Raw genomic sequence first — 22,705 nt, forward strand, 5'->3', positions numbered from 1 at the left:
GTTGATTGGATAAAAAGTTTAGTTGAGAAATGATGAAAGTGACTATGTTTTAGTTGTTTGGCGAAAGATTTTTAGTTAAGAAGTTACAAGAAAGGTTTGTCTTTGTAAATTTGGAACTGAATAAAGTGTAGATTTGTTTAAGAACGGGGTTGGTAGAACTAATAAGTTGACTACGAGAATTACTTTGTCATAGTTTTGCAAATAAAAACTGGGTGACTAAAATTGTTGAGGGAACTGTATTGCAGTATAATATTATTTGACAAAGAACTAGTTAGTGAATGGAAGAAACAAATTGGTTTTAAAGAAACAAAGAACATAAAAAAAAATTAAGGTTAAGTAGGGGAATGAACACAGTGAACATATGGTGAACACAGAAAACATGTAAGAAAAAGTTGATGAATAGAGAACATGCAGGGAATATGAACTTATAGAGAATATGAAGACATGATAAGGTACATAGGAAATACAAAGAATGAACACTGAACATGTGAAGAACAAGCTAAGAACATTGAGAACGTGAATATTGAGTATAAAAGTTATACAGAGAACATATGATGTACATGAAAACATGACAAAGAACATAGTGAACATACGGGGAAAATGGTACAAAAAATTTGAACTGAGCATGCTGTGAACATTTGTAGAACATGGAATGAACACAGAAAACATGGACAAAATGTGAAGAACACAGCTGAATATAGAGAAAATATGCAAATACAGTATGATTATTGAAGGTTTAGATACGTTGGGGATGAGAAGGGTAAGGTAATTACTCAGATAAACAGATAGGCTGGAGAGGGACTTGATCGGATATATTTATGTTCGATGATCTAAGACAGAGGAAATGGAGCTTGGCTAATGCCCTGATTAATTTTACTACGTTAGAAATAAGGCGATCTTAAATCTCAGGTGATTTAGTTGGATAATAAAGAACTTGTACAAAATGAGCTAAGCTGGGGGACAAGAGTTGAAACTTGATAACTGAACTGGTTTTTATTTAATATGTCTGAAAATGTAGTTGGGTGTTAAAATCTCAGGGGGATTTGGACTGATAGTAATGAATTTACAGGAGTGAACTTGGACAGAGGACAAGAGCTAGAGTTTTATAATTGTTTACATCATATTTACTATGTCTGAAATACAGAGGGGTAAAATTTCAGGGAATTGATAGGATATTAACAAAGACTTGAGGGTGGAGTAGGGTGGGGGACGAGAGCTGGAGCTCAGTAACTGACTTGATCTTATTTACTACGACTGAAATATGACTGTTTAAAATTTAAGGGGGATTGGACTGCTAGTAGCGAAAATGTGGTCTCTGTCAAATTTGGGTCTTCAATTGGACTCTGATTAATTTCAATCAAGAACTGGACTCTGATGAATTTTGCTCTCAAAGTAGACTCTGGCGAATTTGAGCATAAACTGGACTCTGACGAAAATTGGGTATAAAATGGACTCTGTCAAATTTTCACAGATTACAGGACTCTGATGAAATGTTACGAACCCGGATCCAGCATCCGAGCACGAGTAGTAACGACTACGCCATCTGTGGGTCAGCTCCCGAAACCCCCGCCAAACGAACGACGACACCGGATGAGGACGGCGAATATCGGCCACAAGGGCCAGTTTCCAGTCCTGTGCAGCTCACAACACAGCCGCTCCTGACCTCTGGTGAGGTGGTGCTCCGACGACAGCGCCATCTATGGACTGGATACGTCAGGTGTTTGTGCCCGAGCCCGTAAGTATTAGTGTCCCGGTTATTGATGACGTGTCTGCTTACAGAGCCGACCTGGGACCACTGTGATGGAAGTGGAGTCAGTATACCCGAGGCAGCCAGTCTCCATACCTTGAACCTTGCTGCAGCTGTTGTGACGTCGCCCCCCCGGAAGAACACTGTGGTGTGTTAGCCTGCCAGTGGAGTGGCAGTGAAAGGATTTACCCAGGACCGACTGTTGGAGACGATCATCCACTGGGGTATTGAGGACAGGAGGGTGATTTGTGATATCACACGAGACTCCTGTCTAGGGCGTACCCCTTATATCGTTCGTGGAGTGGCCGTACCAGCCTTGGTGGCTCAGTACCTGCCAGCAGACCAGCTGGACGTGTGGTTGACGGCCTCCACGACGGTGCCCCCAGTGGACCTGCGTTTTGGCTGACCTGTGGCCCGGGTAGGCTCGGCATTCTCAGAGGACACGTCGTGAGGCCACGAAGAAAGCACCAAGGACTCAGCACCAAGTGGTGTGGCACCAGCGTCTTCAGCAGAAGACCACGATTATGGATTAATCCCCTTGTATAGTGTTAATACCCCCCCCCCTTGTGTAACCGTTTTATATATTATTTATTGGTGACGGACATTATATAATATTAAGTTCTTAGCTTTCTTTCCCTACTCCCTTTAAGTTACTTGCGTCACGGATCTCATCCCTTGATAGCCACTACTGGCTCGGGAACGGATACATATATCTTCCTCTAACAACATCAGAGTAAGGACCCCGTTGCGTCCCGAGAGGGCCGTAACATAATTGGCATCCCCAGCGGGATCCGTCCCCTTGTTAAGTATGTTTGACAGGGGTGGTGAAGTGGCGTAATCCCTGTAAATAATATCCCCTGTGTGTGACGATTGTGACGTTATACGTCCTGTGCGGTGCTCAGAGTGACTAAGTGCGATATTGTGCAGTGCGGTGCTCGTTGTGATTAAGCGATTAAGTGCAATATTGACTAGTGCGGTGCTCAGTGATTCAGTGCAATATTGTAGAGCGAAGTGTTCGCTTGGATTCAGTGCAATATTGGGTAGTGCGGTGCCCGAAGTGATTACGTGCAATATTGGCAAGTGCAGTGTTTGGTGCGATAAAGTGCAATATTGGCGTAGAACAGTGCTCGGTGTGTTAAGTGCTAGCGTGTAAGCAGTGTGTTAAGTGCTAGTTGAGTGTTCCATCTGTGACAATGGCAGAAAAAGCTACCATCGATGATCTGGACGATGTTCAGGCTTTTCTGAACAGAGTGGACTGTCTTGCCAGATTAAAGTATCTGAGCAAACCGGAACTTGTACTAGTGAGCGCCTACCTGGAGATCAAGATCCGTGCCAGTGATTCCCGTGTGGAGATCTTGTCCAAGGTTCACCGGCACCTGAAGGCAGAAGAGAAACAGGAAGGCGAGACTCCTAGTACAAAGGAAGGTGAGGAAATAGCTTCCACGGAAAAGGAAGATAAGGGCAGCGACGTTGACAGTGATGCAGGTGAGCTTAATATCAGCTTCCTAACAGTCAAAATGCGTGCCCTAGAGATCAATCGTGAAATAGAATGGAAGAAATTAGAAATGGAACGAGAGAGACAAGATAAAGAAATGGAGATGAAAGAAAATGAATTGGCGATGAGGCGTTTAGAATTAGAAAGAGAAGAAGAGAAGAACGAGAAAGAAAAGAGAAAAGAGAGAGAGAAGAACGAGAAAGAGAAGAAAAAGAAAGACAGAGACAACATGAACTAGAAGTATTACGATTAGGCGCTGGACAGAGACAAACTGGAGTAAGCGGTTTCGATCCGGTAAGGAATATCAAAATGGTCCCCAAATTCAACGAGAGAGAAGTTTCGAAGTTCTTCGCAGCCTTCGAGAAAGTCGCTGCCTCTTTGGAGTGGCCAAGGGAGAATTGGGCCATCATGATACAGTCAGTCTTGACTGGGAAGGCCCAAATCGCCTACTCTACGTTATCCCTTGACGACTCCGGCGATTACGATATGGTGAAGAAAGTGGTGCTCATGGCGTACCAATTGGTACCTGAGGCATATAGGCAAAAGTTCAGAAACCTGAAGAAGACCTCAGAGCACACTTTCACCGAATTCGCCACCATCAAGGAGCGACTTTTTCAAGAATGGTGTGCCTCTCGGAAGGTGGAGACCAAGGAAGACCTCGAGCAGCTGATTCTGCTCGAGGACTTCAAGGATTGTTTGTCTGTAGACCTGAAGACGTACTTAGAGGAACAGCAGGTAGAGACCTTGAGTGCAGCAGCCACCATGGCTGAAGAGTACATCCTGACTCATAGGCCGTCTGCTAAGTACGTCCCAAGGAACTACCAGCGCCGGTTCGACAGACCTCATGATGAAGAAGAAAGACCCGTCCCACAAAGTGCTAAGAAGACGCCCCCAAGTAGCCCCCAAAGAACAAGTCCTAGCAGTCCGAAACACCGGAGCCCGAGGAGGAATATGGTGTGCTGGACTTGTGGGCAGAAAGGGCATATAGCTGCTAGGTGCCGAGGCAGAAGAGGTGGCAGCGCACGTAGGGAGGTGATGATGATGAGCTGTGTTACACCACCAGCAGGAAACCAGTCTACGACGACGCAGGAAGGATCAAGTTTGTTGGCCCCTCACACTTCAACCGGGTATGTAACGAGTGATCATACTGGTAGATCTGTAGTAGTGCTCAGAGATAGTGGAGCAGCCCAGTCCCTGATCGTGAAAAGCTCGGTACCCGAGGGAGTAAGTGTGGACGGGAGACAAGAGGTTGTCCTGGTTGGGTTTCCAAGGACGCAGTACATCGCCCCCTTAGTGCCAGTACATCTCGACTCGCCTTATTTCAGCGGCACATGTGCGTTGGCAGTAGTCGATACCCTCCCTGTGGCTGGGATTGACGTGGTACTAGCCAACGACTTGGTGACCGATTGGAGCACCAATCATCCCAAGGTTGCGGACGAGTCTACCGGAACAGCACGGTCTGAGGTAACAGGCAATGGTAATGTCCAGGTAAAGACAGACCCGGATTTGAACATGTCTAATTTGTCCTCTCCCCCGCAGATCGACAGTTATCTAGCAGTGTCTCCTGATTCTTCTCTCGACAAGGAACATGAGGTTACGATGGCAGAAGTACCTGAGCTAGAAGAGAGGCCTTGTGTGCAGACACCCACGGATACCAACGAGTCTGGAGCGAAGGCTGAGGTGTGCTTGCGGTATGGCAAGTTACAGCATGTAGTGAACCAGCCAGAGATTCCCCAGACGTCAGAGGTATGTGAGGTGTGTTCAAAAGGTCTAGTGCCCTCTTCGGTCCAAGCCAGGCTTGTGGATGTTGCCGGCTATGGACATGACAAGTTCAGGAAGCTTATCCCTCAGATGACCAAATGTTTCCTAGCAGTATTTTGTTTTATTCTCGTTTGTGTTCTCAGTAAGGATCAGTGGACGACCCGTAGGATGATGGCTCCCTTGAACATCGGGAAGAGTTCCCAGGGATTGGAGACGTGCACTATGAGTGTTGCAGTCGAAGAAGGGACCTGGAAGGTGATGGTAGGAGGTACGAGAGATGATAATGTGAGTGACTGTTTCCGACAGGTTGACACCCCCCGCGTGACTGCTGAGCCTCAATACAGCGTTATACGGAACGTTGGTCGACCTGACGTGGGCAGAGCGAATGCCATCTTCGGTGTGCAAGCAGCCCTGTTGAAACTAGGTGTAAGCCTTGTAGAGGTGTATGCAGTAAGTATTGACTTACCCACTGTTGCTATCACTCTGAATTATCAGACCCCTGTATTCCAGGTTCCTGTATCCCTGAAGGACCATCGGACCGGTACCAGAAATGCCGTCTGTGATCAGCCGTCATCGGTGCCTCGACGCAGAGAAGTGTCGAGACGCCCCAGATCGTGTCTACACCGATCCTTCCTTGAGACATGTGAGATGACGCCCCTGCTTGACATCGCAGTGGAGACGTGGAAAGTTACGCCAGGCAGGACATCGCCTTCAATCTTCAAGTTCCCGTTGTGCCAGAATTGCCCAGAAGGACAGTTCTGTGGGCGAGACAGCCTCATCACTCCAGTTCATAATGCATGTGAGTCCATTTGGAGCAGTGTCGCCATACTAATTTGGTTTGTGTTTCTTTTTATAGAACCCCAAACCAAATTCTTTTTGGTGGGGAGGTGTTACGAACCCGGATCCAGCATCCGAGCACGGAGTAGTAACGACTACGCCATCTGTGGGTCAGCTCCCGAAACCCCCGCCAAACGAACGACGACACCGGATGAGGACGGCGAATATCGGCCACAAGGGCCAGTTTCCAGTCCTGTGCAGCTCACAACACAGCCGCTCCTGACCTCTGGTTAGGTGGTGCTCCGACGACAGCGCCATCTATGGACTGGATACGTCAGGTGTTTGTGCCCGAGCCCGTAAGTATTAGTGTCCCGGTTATTGATGACGTGTCTGCTTACAGAGCCGACCTGGGACCACTGTGATGGAAGTGGAGTCAGTCTACCCGAGGCAGCCAGTCTCCATACCTTGAACCTTGCTGCAGCTGTTGTGACGTCGCCCCCCCGGAAGAACACTGTGATGTGTTAGCCTGCCAGTGGAGTGGCAGTGAAAGGATTTACCCGGGACCGACTGTTGGAAACGATCATCCACTGGGGTATTGAGGACAGGAGGGTGATTTGTGATATCACACGAGACTCCTGTCTAGGGCGTACCCCTTATATCGTTCGTGGAGTGGCCGTACCAGCCTTGGTGGCTCAGTACCTGCCAGCAGACCAGCTGGACGTGTGGTTGACGGCCTCCACGACGGTGCCCCCAGTGGACCTGCGTTTTGGCTGACCTGTGGCCCGGGTAGGCTCGGCATTCTCAGAGGACACGTCGTGAGGCCACGAAGAAAGCACCAAGGACTCAGCACCAAGTGGTGTGGCACCAGCGTCTTCAGCAGAAGACCACGATTATGGATTAATCCCCTTGTATAGTGTTAATACCCCCCCCCCCTTGTGTAACCGTTTTATATATTATTTATTGGTGACGGACATTATATAATATTAAGTTCTTAGCTTTCTTTCCCTACTCCCTTTAAGTTACTTGCGTCACGGATCTCATCCCTTGATAGCCACTACTGGCTCGGGAACGGATACATATATCTTCCTCTAACAACATCAGAGTAAGGACCCCGTTGCGTCCCGAGAGGGCCGTAACAGAGAGGTCAGAAAGAGTAGCATGTAGAGTGAATAGATTCCAGTCAGCCTTGCCAAACTGCCACCTAGGGAAGGAGAGAGAAAGGTGAAAAGAGAAAATGGTGACATGGATTGGGAAATGGTCACTGTTATGGAGGTCACGAAGAATCCACCACGTGACATCTAAATACAGACAAGACGAAAAAGAGGGAGGTGGTGATGAAGAACAGGAACTACAGGAGGGGTAAAAGTCAAAGCATGACAACAGGCGAGAGGAAGGATGTTGCAAAGACCGCGCAAGATATCAAAGACAGTGGCGATCACGGTGATCCTGGAAAGATAGGAAGGCAGTATCAACATACAAGCTGAGGGTGGGAGTCGAACGAAAGGCACCAGAGCTGAGGCGCAACCCAGTACAGTGCAAAGCATCACGACGACGAAGAGTAGGAGACGAGTAAGCAGGGCAACCATAATCGAGTTTAGACAGGGCGAGAGACGAATGTAAAGAGAGGAGTGTGCGGCTATCAGCTCCCCAAGAAGTATGGGACAAAACCTTAAGGATGGTAAGGGTCTTGGAGCATTCAACTTGGAGGTAAGAGATATGAGGCGACCAAGACAAACGAGTGTCAAAGATTAACCCCAAAAGCTTAGTGGACTCCCTGAACACAAAGGGATGACCATAAAGCAAAAGAGGGACAAAGAACGACATGCTTCTGAGCAAAAGTCATAGCACAAGTCTTAGACATAGAGAACTTGAAGCCATGAAAAGTGGCCCAAGATGACATGGCATCAATCGCAAGTTGAAGCCACCGTTGAAGGAGAGGCGAATCATTATCCCGACAGGAAAGGGTAAGATCGTCGACATAGAGAGCGAAGAAAACGCCAGAAGGGAGGAAATAAGACCATTGAGGGCAACTAGAAAAAGAGTAGTACTCAGAACACTACCTTGGGATACACCCACATATTGCCTAAAAGGGGCAGAGAGAGTGGCACTAAGCTTAACTCAAAAGAAACAAGAGATAAAGCTTTGGAGGAAGAGAGGGAGATTACCACGAAGGCAAGATGAATGAAGTTGTGACAGAATATGATATCTCCAGGTGGTGTCGTAAGCCTTTTCCAGGTCAAAGAAGACGGCAACAACAGAGGTCTTCGCAGCAAAAGCAATACAAATATAGACCTCCAAGTTCACCAGGACATCTGTTGTGCTGCGGCACTTGTGAAAACCAAATTAAGAAGGGGAGAGGTGGTGAGTATTCTAAAAACCACATCAGACAAACATTAACCATACGTTCAAAAGAGTTTGCAGACAACTCATGAGGGCAATAGGGTGGAAGTCCTTAGGGAATGTCCCGAGAGACCCTGGAAACATAACAGGGAGGACGGGGAGGACAACGGCATCGAGCCAGTCCTCAGGTACTGAAGACGACTCTCAGACCCGATTATACAGACTCAGTAAATACCGAGACATGCACAGATGGAGATGGTGAAGCATCTCATAATGAATGCCATCGGAACCCACTGCTATAGAACCACAGAGGGACCGGGCAGACTTAAGTTCAGAGAGAAGGGATCGTTATAGGAAAGGCTGAGATGAGTGCAGAAATCTAAAGGACGAGATTCAAGAACAGGCTTACAAAGAAGGAAAGATTAAGGAAGATGAGAACCAGAGCTAACAGACGAAAAGTGGGAACCCAGTTCGGTCGCAACATGCAACGGGTCCACCACAAGAGTACCACGGAGGTGGAGGACCGGCGAGACATCAGAAGCAAACTTACCCACTATCTTGCGGATACCCTTCCAGATCTGCGTCAGAGTATTTTCGGATGTAATGGTGGAAACATAAGACCTCCAACACTCACGTTTACCTGTACAGATGGTCCTACGGACCACTGAACTCGCCTTCCGAAACAAAAGACAAAAATCAGCCATCTGCCGGCGACGGTGTCTCATCCAGGCTGCACGCTTATAGCAGACAGCCCAAGCACAGTCCACATTCCACCAGGGAACGCACTTCCATGTTTCCTGAGAGGTAGAGCGAGGAATAGAGTCGAGGGCAGCATTGAAGACGGTGTCATGAAAAAGGAGGAGGGAGCGAGGGAGAAGCAAAATGGAGAGGTTGGAGAGTAGCACAGAGGGTAAATTCATGCCAGTCAGCCTCGGCAAACCGCCACCTAGGGAAGGAGAGGGGAGGGTGAAAAGAAAAAAGGTAACAAGGATGGGGAAATGGTCACTGCCATGGAAGTCATCAAGAACCTGCCATGTAAAATTCAAGTAAAGAGACAACGAGCAAAGAAAAAATCAGGACAGAAAAGGGTGCAGTCCAAAAGTCCAAATGAGTGGGCTCATCAGAATTCCTTAGAGACAGGGAAGAAGAGAGGATGAATGGTTCGAGAAGGCGACCCCGGGTGCTTGTCAGAACATCACCCCAGAGGGTATGTCGACAACTGAAATCACCCAGCAGGAGCACAGACTCTGGCAAGGAGTCCACTAGGTGTTTAAGATCGGGAAGAGAAAGCGGCACATTTGGGGGGAGATAAATGGAACAAACTGTGTACCTTTTACGCACAAAGACACGGGCAACAGAATATTGGAGGTGATGGAAAAAGTAAGGGGATGAAGGGAACATCAGAACGAATCAAAAGCATAAAAGTTATTGGCCCCAGCAAAATCTGAAGGGGGGGGGGTCAGGGAGAGAGAAAGGAATAATCACGGAAGCGACCAGGATGAGCACCAAGCATCGGCTCCTGGAGACGGACACAAAGGAGCGAAAACTGTGAAATCAAAAGTTGGAGTTTATGGAAATTGGCGTAATATCCATGAATATTCCATTGAAAAATAGACATCGACAAAAAGAGAAAGGACAGGAACAGAGAACAATGAAGAAACAAAGGTTAAAAAGGAACACAGCATGTCAAAGAAGCGCAGGATCAGGATCAGGGTCAGCGAAGTCAGGGTTAGGGAGCATGGGTAAACTGAGTAAGGATGGAGGGAAGGGAGTGGGAGGACAGACCAGAGGCAGATGAGCAGGGACCAGAGGAGGAGGCAACCGAGAGGGACTGTCAAGGACAGCAGGAGGGGCAGAAACCGGGAAGCACACCTCAGCAAGGGCAGCAACCAAGAAGGTAGCGGGGGCCAAAGAAACCTCCAAAGCAGGAACAGGGGGCTCGACCACCGAAATGGGAGAGGTGGAGCGATAGAGTCAGAGGTAGAGGGGGGGCGAGGATGAAAGTGAAGCTTTCTTACCAGTCGGGGAGGAGGAAGGAGATAAGCCAGGCTTTTGCTTCTGATTCAGAGAGACAGGTGTTCCAGCAGCAACGTACTGGGCAACAGACTCAAACGTCTCAACAGAAGAAGAACGAGAGCAAACAACACGATGATCACTAGGAGAAGGATATCAGCCCACACAGACAGGCGGCATGGAGAGCTAAGAGACGGAGGAGAAGGCTGGGAAGGAGGATCAAAGGGAGTTAAGAAAGACACAGGAGACATGACAGACTGGGTAGAAAGAAGGGGAACCCCAGACAGAGAACCAGGAGGGGGGACCCTTCGGGTCAGAATGCAAAGGAACAGGGGGAGCAGGCAGTGGGCGTATCTGGGTCTAAGGCCTGGAAACTGTTGTGAGACTGAGGAAGGTGGGAAGGACGAGGAGAGGAAGAGTGCAACACGTGAGCATAAGAAACCCCAGCGAAAGGGGAAGGAGGGGGATGGTGAACTTGGCACCTCGCCTCAGGAAAAGACAAACGTTCCCAGTGCTTCAAGTTGAGTACAGCTGCCTCATGTTTGTAGTGGATACACGCGCGAGAGAAGGTAGGGTGGGCATCACCGCAATTGAGGCAGCGAGCCTGGGGAGAAGTGCACTCCGACTTAAAGTGACCTTCGTTCCCACACATAGGGCAGAGAGAGAGAGAGAATACTGGAGCATTTGAGGGCACCATGTCCGAACTTCCAGCACTTATTACAAAGCCGAGAAGAGGGTATGTACTCCTGAATGGAGCATCTGGCACCAGCAAGAATAACAGAGGGCGGAAGTGTCCAACCATCAAAGGTAATTTTCACAAGCCGAAGGGACAGACGGCGACGGCCACGAGGGGGTCGTGAACGTGTAAACCTGGAGAACAGAATGGTCTTGGGTCTCGAGGACATGTTTAATATCCTCGTGGCAGTCCTTGAGGTTCCTAATACCGGTTGCAACATGGTGTGGGAGGAGAACAGTGCCAACACTGGCACTTAACTGAGCATTCTTGGAGACCCGAACAGGGGGGTCACCTCAATGTAGGACAAAGTCACCAAGTGGACAGCTGCATCCCGAGAAGAAGCAGCAACAACATGCGTACCGAGATGGGTGGGGTTAAAAGTAACAGAGGCATCTACTGAACCAACAAGGTGCCTATGGAGGGAGAAATTGTCAGCAGTAGAATCTAAATGATGGAGGTCAAAGGACTTAGTCCACGTAGCAAGATCAAACAAGGCATGGTACGAATTGGTATGGGAAGGAAGCATGCGAGAGCGGCCATGGCGGGGACGGTGGTGAGAACCCCCTAGAGAGAGAGGGGGGTCATAAGGTGCAGTAGTCACAATGAGAGATGGAGTCGTACTAGGGGATGAGGTAGTCACCACAGGGGGCTTGGGGCTCAACCCAACCACAGAAGAGGAAGGGGAGCGGGGGAGTAGTCCAGTCTGGGCCCAATGTAGCGGGGGCTACAGAGCCCAGTCTTCCAGCACAGTCCGACTCAGGGGCCTGGTCACCCACCCCCCATGAGGCTGTGAAAGGGAAGTCGTTTCATTATCCATGCAGCAGTCTTTCTAAAAGTTTGGGGCCTGGATCCAAGGGATACCACCTACCAGGGCAGCCAGGGAGGCCGAGCGCGGCCCAGTGCAGGAAGGGTGCATTGTCCCCAGCGGTGCCCCCCCCCCTTTTTAACAAGAAGTCCTACTGCATAGTTCATTCTCCCACACTGATGCAAAGACCCCACTCCCCCTATTGCCCCAACCTGGACACCCAGCCATCCACTCAGGGCTACCCCTCCAGCGGGCGGTCCGATGGCTCACAAGGCCCCTACGTGGTGCCTATCTGCATGTACAACACACAAAGAGGGGACAGGAGAGTGGGCAAAGGCAACCCTCACTAGTCCCAGGGTTGTACGTGAGCCCCTCACCACGACAAGGCGACACCACAGAGGGAAGAGGCGAGAAGAGCAGATGTACTCCTGAATAGAGCATCTGGCACCAAGAGTTACGGAAGACGGAAAGGACCTATCAAAAGTGATTTTCATTACACAAAGAGATTGGCAATGATGACCACGAGGGAGGGCGAGTAACATATTAATATGGAGGATAGAATGGCCTTGGGCCTCAAGGATATGTTTATTATGGTAGTCTTTAAGTTCCTTATCACCAGTCGCTACATGGTATGGGAGAATAACTGTGCCAATCCTGGCATTTATTTAACCAGGCATTTTTTGACATTCGAACCAGTGTCTCCCCAATGCAGGACAACGAGGCTAAGTGGACTGCTGCTTCCCGAGAAGGAGCTGCAACAACACGTGTACCAGTATGGGTGGGGTTAAAAGTGACAAAGGTATCCACCAAATCAACTAGAGTAAGAGTAATTAGGTCAAGTGGAGGCGTAGGTCTGTATATTAAAGAGGAGCTGGAATGCACAGAGCTCCTGAACTTGACCAATGAGGTGGTAGAGGTACTTGGAATCATGGTAGAGAATGTAAATCTAATAATTATTCTAATATACAAACCGCCAGATGCAACAGTTGATGAATTCACTAAGCTGATCCACAAAATAGAAAATATCCTTGATAACCTAGCAAACCCAGTACCAGATATTATCTTCCTTGGAGACTTCAATCTACCCAGTTTACAATTGTAACACGGGGAAGGGGGGGTTCTTGTGTTCTCTTCTCCCCCTTTCTCTCTCTCTGCCCGTATTTTAACTCTGTTCCCTCTACCAAGGGACCCCAAAACTTTCGCTAGAGCCAACCCCACACCACGTGGTCTTAAGACGACTGACCGACTTAAGATTCTACACCCGTATGACGTGACAGAAGCTTCTAGCAAAACCCTAGAGTCGCCTTTTTGCTGCCACCACCAGACCAACAACACTGAGCAATGATCGAGGCCTGGATCGATCATGCCAATCAATAACTATGGGGCTTGATCCCCACTAGTAACATATAACCTTGGATCTTAAGTGTGGAATTAAAAATCAACGGGAATGATAATTCTGATTCGGTGTTAGAATCGGCGTCCAATTCAACTCGGCCTCGTGGGAACCATGTTACAAGGACATGAGAATGGAAACAATGAAATGGAAAAAAATAAAAATGCAAATTACTAGCTAATTAATTTATTCAAAACTAAACAAAATCTAAATAAATGGCAGTCCCTGTCAATTAACACTCCCTGACTTTACATTTGAGGCAATGAGTTGACCTACTCCCTATCCAAACTCCGAGCCAACTTTACCTTGGGCGACCAGCTAGCTGTTCGTGCTGTCTTGGGGCCGATGATGGAGGCCACCTGCCCAAATCGCTCCTTTTCCCACACTGTCTCCTGTTCGGCTAGTCCTACCCAGACCAGAGCAGTGTATCCTTCCGCATAGTCTAAGTTTTACCAAGTTACTAGCAAGGCTTAAGTTTTAACAACTCTCCTCCGTTGCACTGAATGATCCAGTTGGTTGAATTATTTTAACTGAAGTTAATTACACAAGCATCTTAAGGAAGAGCTATTCCCGATTACAAAATGGCTATTTGACCTTTGAGAATTACTGAAAGTGGAACCTCTGTTGACCTGTGACCGCCAGATCACCGAGGTCGCTCCGCTCTACAGTCTAGTCCTGGCTCGTGACGTCACTGATGGTGACTTAACTCATTCTCCTAATAATTAGAATACTCTTGATATTATAACCAGTGATATTATACAATTTGAATGAAGACCAATTTCTCTAAATAAGTGAATACTATAGAATGATTCATTATACGAAACTTGTGAACAAAGGCGCCAGTTATCTTCACCGCCAATTCCCCCAGGGGGATGCTCCCATGTGCTTGGGTCACCATACGTGGGTCCAGCTTCCTATTCTCCCATGTGTAGATAAACATTCTGGATAATTCTTACAACAAACCTAGTTTGTTACACAATGGAGAATAGTAAACAATAATATTATAGCATGAAATCAACCTGGAAATAACCAATCACAGGTCAGAGAACTACTAAGATTCTTGCTCAGTCAGCAGATTACAGAACCGACTAGGAATGAGAACACGCTGGACCTCATATTCACGAACAATGATGAGCTAATCAGAGACAATTACTGTCTCAGACACTATGTACTTGGACCACAAGCTCATTGAAGTGCAAACTAACATTAATAATGGTAGTAGGACCAAGAGAAACAACAAGCGAGAAGGGCCATTCAATAAATTAAATTTTAAAAGTAAAAGGATAGACTGGGAGAAAACAAACAGGGAACTTGCAAACATTCAATGGGAAAACGTTTTAAGTAATAAAAATCCTACACAAGGTCCAGCGTAGAAAGAGAACGCAGACGACATTACAAAAGAAGAAAAAAGTTAACAGAAATGCTGAAGCAGACACGACTTTCCATACAAAGAAGGAATAATTTAAACAGGGAGAGTGAAGAAATCGAACAGAGACTGAAGCATTCATATCAGATTGAAGAAAGGCAACTAAAACAGAAAGCAATTCAAGAAATAAAGAAAAACCCAAAATATTTCTTCACATATGCTAAATCAAAAGCAAAAACCACCGCCAGTATTGGACCTATTCGTACTAGTGAGGGTTCATACACTGAGGATGACAAAGAAATTAGTGAAATCCTAAAAAAGCAATATGAGGACATGTTTAGCACCCCGATACACAGCATGAAAGTGGAAGATCCGGACAACTTCTTTATGCGTGATATCCAAACCCTTGTAAATATAACTGATATCAACATGAGCGTGGCAGGTTTTGAAAGAGAAATTGAAAATATGCCCATGCACTCAGCCCCGGGGAGAGACTCATAGAATTCAATATTTGTAATGAAATTCAAAGTGCCAGTAGCACAGGCACTCAATATAGTGTGGAGGAAGAGCTTGGACACGGGGAAGATACCAGATGCGCTTAAAGCAGCAGACATAGCCCCTCCACAGAAGGGAGGTAGCAAAGCATTGGCAAAGAATTATAGACCAGTTGCACTAACGTCCCACATACTATAAGTACTGTATTTGAGAGTGATCAGGAGTCAGGTCACTAGTTTCATGCAGACCAATGACCGCGACAATCCAGGCCAACATGGATTTAGAACAGGAAGATCATGCCCCTCACAGCTACTTGACTATTACGACAAAATCACTGAAGCATTAGAAGAAAAACAGAGTGCAGATGTGGTATACACAGATTTCGCAAAGGCATTCGATAAATGTGACCATGAAGTGATAGCACACAAAATGAGGTCAATGGGAATAACTGGTAAAGTAGGATGCTGGATACTCAGTTTTCTGTCGAATAGACCAGAGAGAGTAACAGTCAACCATATAAAATCGAGTCCAAGAGCAGTTAAAAGCTGCAGTATCTCAAGGTACAGTCCTTGCACCACTGCTTTTCCTTATTCTCATATCAGATATAGACTCAAATACAAGGCACAGCTTTGTATCATCCTTTGCAGATGACACAAAAATCAGCATGAAAATTACCTCTGCTGAAGATATTGAAAAACTACAAGCAGATATTAATAAAGTTTTCGACTGGGCTACAGAAAATAACGTGATGTTTAACAGCGATAAATTCCAGGTACTAAGATACAGTAAAATTGAGAACCTTAAACTTAACACAGGGTACAAAACACAATCTAATTTGCCCATAGTAGGAAAGAAACATGTAAAGGATTTGGGAATAATGATGTCTGATGACCTAAATTTTAGGGAGCATAACCAAGCAAATATTGCGGCAGCCAGAAAAATGATCGGATGGATCACGAGAACTTTCAAATCCAGGGATCCCATCACAATGGTTGTACTCTTCAAATCACTTGTGCTGTCCCATCTTGAGTACTGCTCAGTACTCACTTCCCCATTTAGAGCAGGAGAGATTGCTGAAATAGAGGGAGTACAGAAAAAATATACGGGATACATGAACGAGATAAAGCATCTAAATTATTGGGATCGTCTCAAAGCTCTCCGAATGTACTCACTAGAAAGACGATGGGAGAAATATCAAATAATATACAAGTGGGAAAATACTGGAGGGCCAGGTCCCAAATCTGCACAGTAAAATAACAACATACTGGAGTGAACAATATGGTAGAAAATGCAGAGTACTGTACAACCAGTGAAGAGCAGGGGTGCCATAGGCACAATTAGAGAGAACTATATAAACATCAGAGGTCCATGGTTGTTCAACATCCCCCCAGCGAGCATAAGAAATATTGCCGGAACAACCGTGGACATCTTCAAGAGGAAACTAGATAGTTTCCTCCAACGAGTGCTGGACCAACCGGGCTGCGATGGGTATGTGGGCCTGTGGGCTGCTGCAAGCAACAGCCTAGTGGACCAAACTCTCACAAGTCAAACCTGGCCTCGGGCCGGGCTTGGGGAGTAGAATAACCCCCAGAACCCCATCAACCAGGTATCAACTAGGTGTTTATGGATGAATAAATCATCAGGACGAGTAGAATTAACATGACCGAGATTAAAATACTTAGTCCATGTAGCAGGACCAAACAAAGCTTGGAAGGTATTAGAACCGGAAGGAATCGTGTGAGTGTGACTGTGGAGAGGATGGCACCGAGCACCCCCAGTAAGAGGGGGGGTAAAAGGTGCAGTTGTTACAATGAGAGATGAAGCCACTCCATGTGATGAGGTGGTCATCACTGGGGGCTTGGGGCTCAACCCTGCCACAGAGGTAGAAGGGGAGCAGAGATAGTCGGGACTGGTAGACCAAGCTCTCACAAGTCAAGCCTGGCCTCGGAGACTAGAAGAACACCCAAAACACCATCAAGCAGGGAAAGTCCGAAGCTGCTTGGTCTGGGACCAAAGTAGCAGGGGGCTACAGAGCGCGGCTTTCCATCACAGTCCGACTCGGGGGCCTGGTCTCCCACCCCACATCTGAGAACTTAAAAATAAGGGTCAGATATCAGCATGTAAATGAACAGGTAATCATTTCATCAACAAACAAGCCCCCATACCCACCATGGCGACACAATTCGAGGATAGGACACTCGATAAGACGTGGGCCTTCCCCAGGGGTATATCGTGGATATATGCCCAGCAATCACATGTACCACTTTAAGAACCATCAGTCCGTCAAGATTGGGCTCAGCACAAAGAAAAAGAGTGACAATAAAAGTGTCCCTTTGCTCAACAATTTCGGGTACCACAGTTTTACTTGCGAGAGACTGTGCCTCACCTAACACCCAGTGTCAAAACAGAAGATGACATCTAAAAGAATGATCAAGAATAGCAAAAAGTCGCTGGGAAATAGCAATTAAAAAGGAGACTTGGGAAGGAGAAATTAAACTTAGTAGGAAAAAGCATTCAGCACAATTAGTGAAGAAGGCAGCAGGAGCATAAGGCTTCAAAAGGACAGAGGACACTGTCCCATGGAGCATCACACTCTAGCATCTGCCAACCAAGCCCCCTCACGATGGCAACGAGCTGGAAAGGGAGGGAGAGATGAAAAAGACGAGAGGGTGAAGAATACTGCCCGGTGAGACACCAGTGTTAATGGGTAGAGTGGGAAAATTGGAATCACTCACAGAGACATACTGGAGCCTGTCACTGAAGTAAGATAGTAGGTATTGGAGGGAGTGACCTCTTACTCCGTAATGTTGCAATTTAAGAAAGTTAATGTGTTTACAGTATCAAAACGTCTTATGTAGGACAACAAATAAATGAATAAGTTTTCCAAGGGCTGCATAAATGAAATTAATCATACTAACTGGGCATGATTGGTCCTTTTTTGGGCCTGAAGCCGTTATGGGAAGAACTAAGTATAAATAGGAGTAAGGCTGCGTGTAAATTAACTTTAAAATAATTTAGACAAAATCTGCAGAATTGATATTGGTCTATAATTGTTGACTTCAGAAAGATTGCTGCTTTTAAGGACTAAGGTTACTCTTGCTTTTTTTCTCAAAATATCAGGAAAGGTTTAGAGTTCAAATAATTTGTTGTAGAGCAATGCAATGGCTGGAGCTTAAAATCTAGAGGCTTTTTTTGTAAATTAGGGGTGGTATCTCAACATACAGTATCTATGCATGGGGTTCATTCATCCACTACAAACTACCTCAAGCCCATCATCATCCAACAAAAATCTGCTATCAGAACAATAAAACTGTCTTCAAACAACACCCAACCTCTCTTTTTAAAATCCCTGAACATGCTACATATACACTCGCTCTACACATTCTCTTGTGCTATTTACAAGTACAAAACCTTGTTCCTAAATGCTAACCCTGATCTGAAACTCTCCATTGATAGATGTAATAGAACCCACAAGCACCACAACATAAATATCTCTTCGATATAATTTTTTTATATAAATTGACAGTCAGGATAATATAATTGCCAATCAGAATAATATAACTTTGACTCAGGCTTTTTCACCCACAGGGTTATTGATCAATGGAACTGCCGACCCACCAAAGCCATAACTGCCAAAACTGTGCTGAATTTCAAAATATACCTGGAAAAAATCATGAAGGCAAACTGGGAGGGGGAAGGGAACCTTCAACAAGCTGACAACTTCCTGTTCTCATCGAGGCCTCTCAGGTTAGTGGCCCTCAGGTAAATCGGGTAAAAGATTGTTCCCAGACAATTACAGCATAACTGATAAAGTTAGGCTAGAGTAATAAATTTCTGGTAAATTTAGAGTGATATAATTTTAGAGTAATATAAATTTAAATTTCATATTAACTTGACTGACAGCTATAAATGCCAAGCCGCCTTCAATATACTGTTCGGTGAAATATTTATAATCAAGAATAGAACTCATAAATAGGCCTAAACAAAAAATAAGAAATGGACATCAGTTTACATATGAATCTCCTGAGAAGACTCCTCGATTAATATACATTTCCTTACCAATCAAATGGTGTCACCTTAAGTACGTCTCAGATTGTCTTCTTCACCAACTCCAATGCTAAATAATATTACAACAAAAATGTCCATAACTTAGCTACAGAGTATATTACATTTTAAATGAATTTCCACAGGAAGCAAAAAAAGGAAGCACATTATTTACATAAATATGAAGAAAAACATTTAAGCTTTGTTTTACCTTTGCTAAATTAAAGAATTATTTCTATACTTATAAACAATTTTGAGTTTTCCTAGTGACAGCTTCTCTAGTTCTTGCTTGGTCATCTAACTTTCATAAAAGAACAATATAATAAAATACCTTCAGATCTTTACCTTTCATTGTGAAGTGTATTTGTCAAACAAAATATAATTACCTCTGAAGAACATCCAACTGACATTGTCATAGCACACTGTTAGATTAAAGGTAAGATAATATACCATTATGTGCCTCATTATCCTTCAACATTCTCTTAATTATCTTTCACACTCAAAGTATTTAGCCTATTATCTGCATGTATCATCTTGTGCCTCTTCATACTTCCAAGATGACTAAATCTCTTCCCGCACTCTGGACACTCGTGAGGCTTGTCACCTGAATGCACTAACATGTGAGTCTTCAAATGTCCACGCCGACTGAATCTCTTCCCACACTCTGGACATTCATGATTTTTGTCACCTGAATGCACTAACATGTGAGTCTTCATACCTCCACGCTGACTGAATCTCTTCCCACACTCTGGACACTCATGCAGTTTCTCATCTGAATGCACTAACATGTGCTGTATTATAGATCCACGTTCTCTAAATTTTTTACCACACTCGGCACATTGAAAAGGTCTCTCATCCGTATGCACCATCCTGTGAGTCTTCATATGATAAAGATGCCTGAATCTCTTCCCACACTCTGGACATTCATGATTTTTGTCACCTGAATGCACTAACATGTGAGTCTTCATACCTCTACGCTGACTGAATCTCTTCCCACACTCTGGACACTCATACAGTTTCTCATCTGAATGCACTAACATGTGCTGTATTATAGATCCACGTTCTCTAAATTTTTTACCACACTCGGCACATTGAAAAGGTCTCTCATCCGTATGCACCATCCTGTGAGTCTTCATATGATAAAGATGCCTGAATCTCTTCCCACACTCTGGACACTCATGAGGTTTGTCACCTGAATGCACTAACATGTGAGTCTTCATACCTCCACGCTGACTGAATCTCTTCCCACACTCTGGACACTCATGAGGTTTATCACCTGAATGCACAAACATGTGACGCTTAACATGTCCAGGACGGGTGAATACCTTTGGACACTGTGGACACTGGTGAGTCTTCATCTTCTTTATGACAGGTGCAGTTTGTGTGAAGGTTTTCTCCCCCGGATGTTGGGAGAAGCGTCAAGGCTTGAGTGTTGTTTCTTAGAGTTAGACTTGATGTGAGCACAAGGCGGTCAATGGTGGTGCTTCTTCTTTATGATAGGTGCAGTTTGTGTCAAGGTTTTCCCTTAATGCTCGTGCTGGACACTCACCGGCTGGGGCGCTAAAATGGCGGCGGTTGTTTACCCTCTCATCACCTAAGCGTTCCAATGTTTTTGTCTGGTTCCACATATCATTTTTCCTACTTCTTATTTATGTTTATAACTGGTCATTTACAATTAACGCTTGTATTTATCCTCATGTTTTTCAATCAAAGAATGTACTTTGGAATTGTTTCTTTAAACATAATGCCACACGATTACACTTTTTGAAGGAAACAGCTCTCTCACTGGGATACAAGATACTCCTTACATTGACAACACTAATTTTTTTGCCATTTCGGAAACCAGTTTTGGACGTTTCGCTTATGTGTACGTGTTCAATATTAAATCGACTATATAATGTTATTAATAATTAAATTATTATAAATTAAATAATTAAATTATTTATTATAAATAAATACTTAAAAAATGTATTATGTATGTTGTATTAAAAATTAAAAATACGGATGTACACTATTTCACTCGGAGATATTTGCATAATACGAATTATAATCTGAAAATATATACATATAACAATGAATAACCATGAATGAAAAATCAAACAGGAAATTACTTAAGCACATACGTGATAATCAATTCAATTTCTTTCTTTATTATGCACCCCATACCCATCCCGTGTGCGGTGGTGTAAAGGATTACAGAGGCACATAATCGGTTCAGGAACTGAACCCTCTAGTTCGTTTAGCTAAGCAAATAACAATGTTTGACGCTAGTTACAAAATTAACAATGTTGCATACACATGTACACACCCTCATATATACATGTACATATATATATATATACGTATACATATATACATACACATACATATCTAATCACCCACACAAATACACACATCAATAATCTTTGTGCCACAAGTGATCAACAAGAGGCTCACAACAGTCACTATACAAGGCACTTTACATCTATAGTGAGTCACACAGTTACTAGTCTTGCTCCACACCCACCCAACTGGGCGGCAGCTTTACAGTCATGTGCTCCACACCCACCCAACTGGGCGGCAGCTTTACAGTCATGTGCTCCACACCCACCCAACTGGGCGGCAGCTTTACAGTCAGGTCCATGCATTACCTACAGTAAGCAAATTTTGGATACTTCACTAAGATTTCGGGCAGCACATCATTATGAATGAAGTACTTACACAATTCTTGGACACTATTGATGGTGTTATCTCTAAATTCCGCAATTTTTTCACATTCCATTATATAATGCCGCAAAGTATGCGAATAGTTCTGCTGACAGTTTACATTTAGTCAAATCTACATCAGCAGATGTTACAAACTCCCAGAGGTACTTGTAGCCGAGCCTAAGCCTAGCAGTGGTAACATCTAGAAGTCTGCTAACATTATTGGATGACCCATAGACGTGCGGTTCTTCCTGCATAATAGAATGATGATAGATGGAGTAACTGGTGTGAATTTCACTTTGCCTCAAGTCTCCGTAATTTAGTTGATGTTCCTGGGATATTGCTGCCCTCAGGCTGCTCAAAGGCAGTCCAAGTTGGTAATCAATCAACCTGTCCTCTTAAAAAGAACGTCGCTTTTGGCCGTTTGCCCGTATGGCCGAATATGGACGTAATTTGAAAATGAAAAAAAAATTGAAAATAAATTTGGGATTTTTTTTTCAACAACAGTAAATCAAGGGTCCTCTGCTAGGTTAGGTGGGCAGGAAATTCTCATAAAGTTTCAAAACGTTATGAAAAACGTTAATTGAAAGTTCCTCCTCTAAGCTGTCCGAGGAGGGCCGGTATTATAGACTGTGGGTTGGTTGGTGTTGTCGTCGTTGATCCTTCTCTATGGACAACCCAACCCACAACTCGGTAGAGTGCTTATACTAGGAGATCACCCTTGGCGCTTCTGGCTCTTGGAGAGGGGCTCAACGTCACACGTTTAGGGGATGCGGCTCCAACACTTAGCCTCGTTGTCACGTGCACACACCCACTCGAGCCGCTGTGACTCCCCACTCTCTCCTTATGAGATATGATCTCCTCAATCCCCTATGACTTACTAGTATTACCTCCTACCCTGTCCACAGCAGTGGTTCTTGGTTCTTTCTCTCTTTCTCTCTCCTTCTTTACTACCTCCTGGGAAGCCTCACTAGGACAAGGGCAAACACCAGCAAATTGTGATACATTTACTGGACAAAGCACATACACAATACATACACACATATAA

The sequence above is a fragment of the Procambarus clarkii genome, chromosome 35 (assembly GCF_040958095.1).
Source record: "Procambarus clarkii isolate CNS0578487 chromosome 35, FALCON_Pclarkii_2.0, whole genome shotgun sequence".
Taxonomy (NCBI): domain Eukaryota; kingdom Metazoa; phylum Arthropoda; class Malacostraca; order Decapoda; family Cambaridae; genus Procambarus; species Procambarus clarkii.